Genomic DNA, 6,690 nt, shown 5'->3' on the forward strand with positions numbered 1-6,690 from the left:
CCTTGTATTTTATATTATTTTATATATATTTGCACTGTACATGTATTTGTACTCCTTCCAAATGCATTTAAAATAATACAAATACAAGATTTTGCACTCTATATATTTGTATTTGTACTCTTTCCAAACTAAACCTAAAGGGTAAAGATACAAGTTAGATCTTATAGGCAGTTTTTGGAAAATGGTGTTTCTTTCCCGTTTAAATTCCATGTAGGTGATTTGACACTACGATACAAGTGACCCAAGGCGATCTCCTTTATCAAAATCTTTGCCCAACTCTGTTATTATTCCGTTCTCATTTCTCTTTGGCATGCGTTTGAAACAATTATGAATTATGCAAGCAGAAGTGCTACTGTCTACTTTCATTCCTCACTAAAATGGTGTGAAACGCTCACCATAACTATGAGAAAAGCCAGTCACTATAGTAAAACACTCGCTCATGCCTTATTTCAAGTCGGCGAAATGAAAAGCAGTGCAAGACCATTTTATTGTTAATGGAGACAGGATGTGCAGGTTCAATTGCGTAAATTGTTTGATGTCTACACATGGTGATATATGTGGTGGTTGAAGCCACTGTTCTTGTCAGAATCCTCCAAGGAATCAAGTATGTTAGAAGACCTTTTGTATTGTGGCTAGCCGAGCGGTTGTTACAAGCCCGGAAGCCATTAGAATGCCTTGTTATTAATGTCAAAACGACAATTATTTCGCGACAGCCTGCTATATATACTGCCATACAATTATTTTGTGACTATTCCTTTCGGCTATGCTTGATTTGATGGAGAAAAAGTTAAATAGTTAAACAACAGTGGAAGATACATTCTGGCAAGGTTTGAAATTTTGATACGTATCGCACTGTATTGGTTGATACATATCGAATCGGAGGCTTCCCGCTATATCCCTACAGGGGTTCAGGGTTTAACCCAATTCAGGGGTAGACATGCCTTAAATCGAACCATCTGAGCTAGGTAAAAAAACTAAAAAAAAAAAGAGAAATCAACTTCGATACGGCTGATGCACCCGTATTGATATTTTGAACCTTGCATGCAGGATCTCCAAGAATGATCATCCTTTTCCAATTTAATGTCAATTGTCGAAAAAATGTCATGAATTGCACATCATCATCATCATCACCATTTCATGGTATTTATGGATCTGCAGCATATTTAGTAGATGAACATACCAAACTCCGAGATTTAAAGCAACTATAGTCTAAAATGAGTCAGATCATTGGATGAACAGAAACACATTTGGGGTGACCGGATACGCTCCTCACACGCACGTGTGACTGTTGAGGAGCAGATCCCGTCACCATTTGGGAACCTGGCGTCAGTAAAGCACCAGAAAATAAAAATCTACAACTTCAACTTTATATTCCAGTCCTCAGAAGGCAAAGAGATTACATAACAAGCCCTTGCCATCTGACATGGGCTTAAAGTGCCTAGAAATACTTACAGTGGGAGGACACAAAATAGAAAAGAGAGATTTACAGTGGGTTACAATTTATTTGCCGCGAGGAACATTTGCTTTAGACATCTTCAAATGGGTGCTCCTTCAAACAAAATAAAACAGCTCACGCTATATTTGAATGATTTAATAAATTCTGCAATGAGTGAATGCGAAAAACAAAGTGAAATTTTTAGATATAACAGATGAAAATAAATGAAATTTTAGTAAATTCCTTATATCTAATACCCAAGAAGCTTATTGTAAACAGCTTATACTAAAGAGCCAAAAAGAAAAAAAGACAATTTTTCGGTTAAATACTTTACGCATCCCGAAAATCAAGGCAAGAAAGATGGTTTAACAAAAGAAGATTCATATGGTGATGCATATATATATGACATAGCCTTTAAACACCAAGAGAAAGTACTACCGTGAAAATAAGAATGGGAAAACTATAGCAGTCTACAAATTCTGGACAGATGTTGCATGCACAATGCAAGTGAAGCAACGATGAATCACTTGACTCTTTTGTTCTCGTTCACTTCACACTTCACTGCTTCGGAATCCTTTTGCCCATTTTTCAAGGCTCATTAGACTTCCTTTCCTTGGAATTGTGTTGGGAGGCTATCTAGGTAAGGTCTCAGAAGTGTTAGGCTAATGGTTTCCTTTGCCACTCGCAAGAATATCTGGGACATAGTTGTCAAGGTCTCCTAGGTGACAAGGATCCTTGGTTTGGGGAAATAGTCTGAATAGATAAAAGGTGCCTGTCTAGGTAACTCGTTGCTCACCTATGAAAAATTGATACCTAGTTGTGACATTACATATGCCTTGTTTCAGGGTTTTACTCATCATCATCATCATCATCCAAGCGTTATCTTGTTTCATCATTCTGTCTTGTTTAAAGCTATATCATTGTAAATTATGAGCACTTAAGAATCATTTTCTTCCTACTTCGACCCATATCCTTTTTGGTCTACCCTAGCCCTTCTCGCCCCTTCAACTTGGAATAGATTTTTGCTTCTTCATACAGGTGCTCTCAATAATCTTCTGTGCATATGACCAAACCATCTTAGTCTATTTTCTCTCATTTTATCACCTATTGGAGCTATTCCTAGGTTCCTATGAATGTCTTCACTTCTGATCCTATCCTTTTTAGTTTTTCTGCTCATTCCTTTTAATCCAAGTGGTAGTGACCCATCACATAAAACTCCAGTTACATTCTTCTCCTCAATCTCTCTCTTGTTATTAACTATTGAACCCAACCACAGGACAAGGTTGCATTGAATTATTTCTTGGTCTCCAATCCTAAGTGTGCCTCCATTTGTTCTCCTATTGTTATTGTTATTGTTATTGCTATTGTTATTGCTATTGCTATTGCTATTATTATTGTTATTGCTATCGCTATCGCTATTGTTTGTTGTTGTTGTTGTTATTATTATTATTTTTTGATCAGCATTGTTCTATTATTATTAAATTTTCATATCATATATTCTGTTTTAGTCCTACTTATTTAAAACCTCTAATTTATAAGGCATTTGTCCATAAAAGAAAAAAAGAGTGATGAAAAATGTTTCTTCTTTTTTCTACAACTATTCTCTTGCTAAAATTAAATTTCTCTTTTTAGTTTCTTTTTCTAAAATTTCAAAAGTATAAAATTGTGCCCTTTAGTTGCTAGTACAATTTAGACACGCAATTGCTCTATTTTTTTGCTTCATGGGGCTACACAATGGGGGTAGCCCATGCCCCTCCCTCAACCCCCAACCCTGGTGGCAGCAGGATTTGATCCCAGGTCTCTACTCCAATGAGTCAGAGAACCTACCAACTGAGCCACCAACAGTTGGTACATGCAATTACTCTATTAAATACTTATTTTATTACAGTGTTGTTTATAAATATTGATGGTTTGCATTGTTTTGAGAGGAAAATTAATATTATTAGTATAGAGATTGCCATTTTTTCAACTTATATGCATGCTAATTGGTATACAAAACTAGGGAATTGGTTTTCTCTTTGTAAAATGCTGTTACCTAAGTGATTCCTAGGTGGGCACCTAGGTGCTCCACTGTAACCTGGGTACATATCATATAATTATTATGTTATATAAAGTTATAAACACTAAAAGGAGCTTGTAAAGGGTATATTTTGTTCGTTAAACCATATGTTTAAAATAAGAATAGGAAGTAATCTGTGCATAGGAGACCGTTTACTGCACCAGTAATCAATTGCAAGTTGATAGGTCTACATCAAATAATACTGAAATTTTAAATAGATAAAATAGTTATTAAAACTTCAGTTGAATTTCAACAAACTTACAATAAACAGTTACAATTGGACAGCCAAAAGTCTAAGCATCATCCCATCTGCCACTGCATCCAGAAAACAGAACACAAGTGTTCAAACTCATTTATCCTAATCATGATCATGCAACAGCCTCTTTACTAATTGAGTATAAGAGAAAGACTCCTATTTATTGGGTTGATGTAATGGAAATTGAAGAGAGTAAATAACATCATCTCCCGATCCAATGACTGGACCCCTTGTATTGTTGAATAAGATTAGTACAGGGCACTGTATCTCTATCTTATTCTTGTGCTCATATTAGACTAAGTGAAGGAAATGGTACGTATACCTTAAGAACTGGTTCCCCTCTGTTGGGGGTGGTAGATTTCTTTGCATTTCCTTCTGCTAATTTCTGTTTACGTGTAGCTCTTCCTGCAGCAGATTTCTCAAATTGCTCATGCCTGCAGTTTGCATCACACTATAAGTGCTTAAGAAATAGAACAATATTATTATTACATTCCTTGAGGTCTCTCTTAATATTATTCTGGATAGATTGTTAAAGCTGTGAAGAAGATAGACACAAATTAGAAGGGTGTTCTGAGATAGTGGTTAAGATGATGCTGACAAGCACATGATTATGTCAATATGGCCATGGAATTGGGGAATTAGGATAATATCAATCCCGATATTATATATACATAGCTTACTTATAAGCAACTTTGAGAACAAAACTGGACCTCCCACTGATGATAGGATAATAGTAAAATGTGTGCAGTACTCTATTAGCAAAATTTGCAACCAAGACCCCTAGATTCATTAGGTTTTATATCCAACAACAGTGGACCAAGTGTATTGAATAGGTTGTATAAGTAATCATCATTGACTACAGAGTTTCTCTAGCAGTATATTCTTCTTATTTTTATCTGCAATCAAAAGGAACATGATTATAGAAAGAAAAGATGATTAGACCATAGGGTTCAATCCCTGGTCCAATATATCTCTTTGGTGAGATCTGCAAAATGTAGGTTCTTATCTACATCGCATGTTCAACTCTATGGAGAAGGCCGGACGGATCTCTTATAAAATTTACCCTGATCCAACACTAATTCCGTACTTGCCATAACATTGAAAGATGAGAAAAATTCTACATATTCGAAAAATGGAACAAATTTAATGTACTTTTTTCTACTATGTTCTAGTAACTAGAGAAACTCATTATTCTAGTAAACTGAAATTAAACTTACCACCAAAAATTTTATTAGGCTGCGTTTGGATTGCAGAAAAATATTTTGGTAGGCAAAATATTATTTACAGAAACGTTATGTTTATTAAATTTTCTAACGTTGGGTTGCAACTTGGGGGAGACATGAGAGATAATTGCAACTTGGAAAAGGAACTTGGGAGATGGGATTATGGGTCGAACTACTAGATTTTACGTTTATGTGGAGGAGGAAGACTTCCATGAAGTCAGAAGTTTTATTGGATATGAGGGATTTAAGGAGACAGTTGGTTATACAGTAGAGCTCTTAAAAGTAAAGCTAAGATCTCGTCCAAAAAAAAAAATCTAATATTAAAGTTCAATTGTTTAATTTCCCTTCGTGGAGGCAGCGTGATTTTGGCGAAGATTCGGAGAGATGAGTCAGACAGGAGAAATCTCCCCAAACGCCAACATACACAATTGGATAAGGCCACAAGGGATCTCAAATAATCTCTGTTTCAATAAGTTCAGAACTCGGAACCGCGAGAAACAATAATTGCATGTTAAAGGGAGATGGAAATGAAACAATAGGAAGAGGGAAACCTAATTGACATACTACTGCGGGATTTAGTTCGCAAGAAAAAAGAAAAAAAAAAAATTACCTTCGCATTGCGGCTTCGGCTGCTTTGGCTCGAACTTCTTGAGAGGCCAAGTGATCTTGTTCCTGTTTTCTCCGTTTATTCTCTTCAGACACCCCGAAGCAAGCAAAGCAACGACTCATCTCCTTCCCTCTGACTCTGTCTCTTCAGCCTCAAGGTTGACCTTCTCCAGTTGATACGCGCATTTACACATGTTACGCTGCTTTCTCTACTACCATATTATTATGATGCAGTAAATGATGATGTACAAACAAAATAGATAATAATAATAATAATAATAATAATAATAATAATAATAATATGCTTTCTCCACTACCATATAATGATATAAGGTTCACTTTTGTTTTATTTTTCCCGATTTTTATGATGCCGGAAAGACATCATACAGGAAAGAATTATAATCAATCAAACAAAAGTGGTAATCGACCAGTAGGTTTTCATCAAAATGCCTTCCTGGTAACATATCTTCAATCATAGATTTTCTATCACACTATTAAAAAAAAATCATTTTAGTTTTGAAATTGGGAAGGATAAGTTAGTGTGGCAGATTGCAATTGGTTTGGTATAGAAAATTTTCTAAACCAAGGATACCGAGGATGTGAGCTTGGACGCTTATGGAGTTCGTATTGTCCAAATTATCTGTCTCGTACACTACCTACGTTAACCGATCACTTTCATGTTGGACTCTGCTCTCGAAAAATCGCTTTCACGTGATTTGGTAGTGTAGGTAATATGAAACTTTAAAAACTCTCATGCATTAACACTGTATGATGCTCGTTCCAAAGTGGGATTTGATCACAACAAAAATTGTACCAACGCGCTATTCACATGATTTGTGTCCGCACATCTCAGCATGAGGTTGTAACCTACCATGAGAATGAGAATAGGGCCCACCATGTTTGTAATGTGCAGGCACAGATCATGTTGGAAAGTCTTGGAACAGTTTTTTGTTGTGAGCACATCCAGCCTCGCTCCATCTACGACTTGGATCCCTCCGTGAAACCCATTGGCGAGTGGTAGTTCGAAACTTCTAATGCACTATTGTTGACCTCTTCGAGAACTCCCTTTCCACCTCATCACAATTTATGAGCATTTCAATATGCACAGGTT

The 6,690-nt window shown here is 36.1% G+C and overlaps 1 long non-coding RNA gene across 2 annotated transcripts; it reads right to left on the reverse strand.

The window, feature by feature from the left end:
• Positions 1–1,162: 1,162 nt before the first annotated feature.
• On the reverse strand, positions 1,163–6,190 carry LOC148877405 (uncharacterized). 2 transcript variants are annotated; one of them, XR_016113351.1, is made up of 4 exons: positions 5,584–6,190; positions 4,073–4,184; positions 3,757–3,809; positions 1,163–1,600 (listed from the first exon to the last, which is right to left on the reverse strand). It is a non-coding gene; the product is annotated as an uncharacterized LOC148877405 (long non-coding RNA). The 2 variants fall into 2 exon arrangements; XR_016113355.1 differs by having other exon boundaries at positions 1,163–1,549; positions 5,584–6,156.
• Between the last annotated feature and the right edge of the window lie 500 nt (positions 6,191–6,690).

This window comes from Nelumbo lutea, chromosome 1, assembly GCF_056320005.1.
Source record: "Nelumbo lutea isolate HS-2025 chromosome 1, American lotus-T2T, whole genome shotgun sequence".
Lineage (NCBI taxonomy): Eukaryota > Viridiplantae > Streptophyta > Magnoliopsida > Proteales > Nelumbonaceae > Nelumbo > Nelumbo lutea.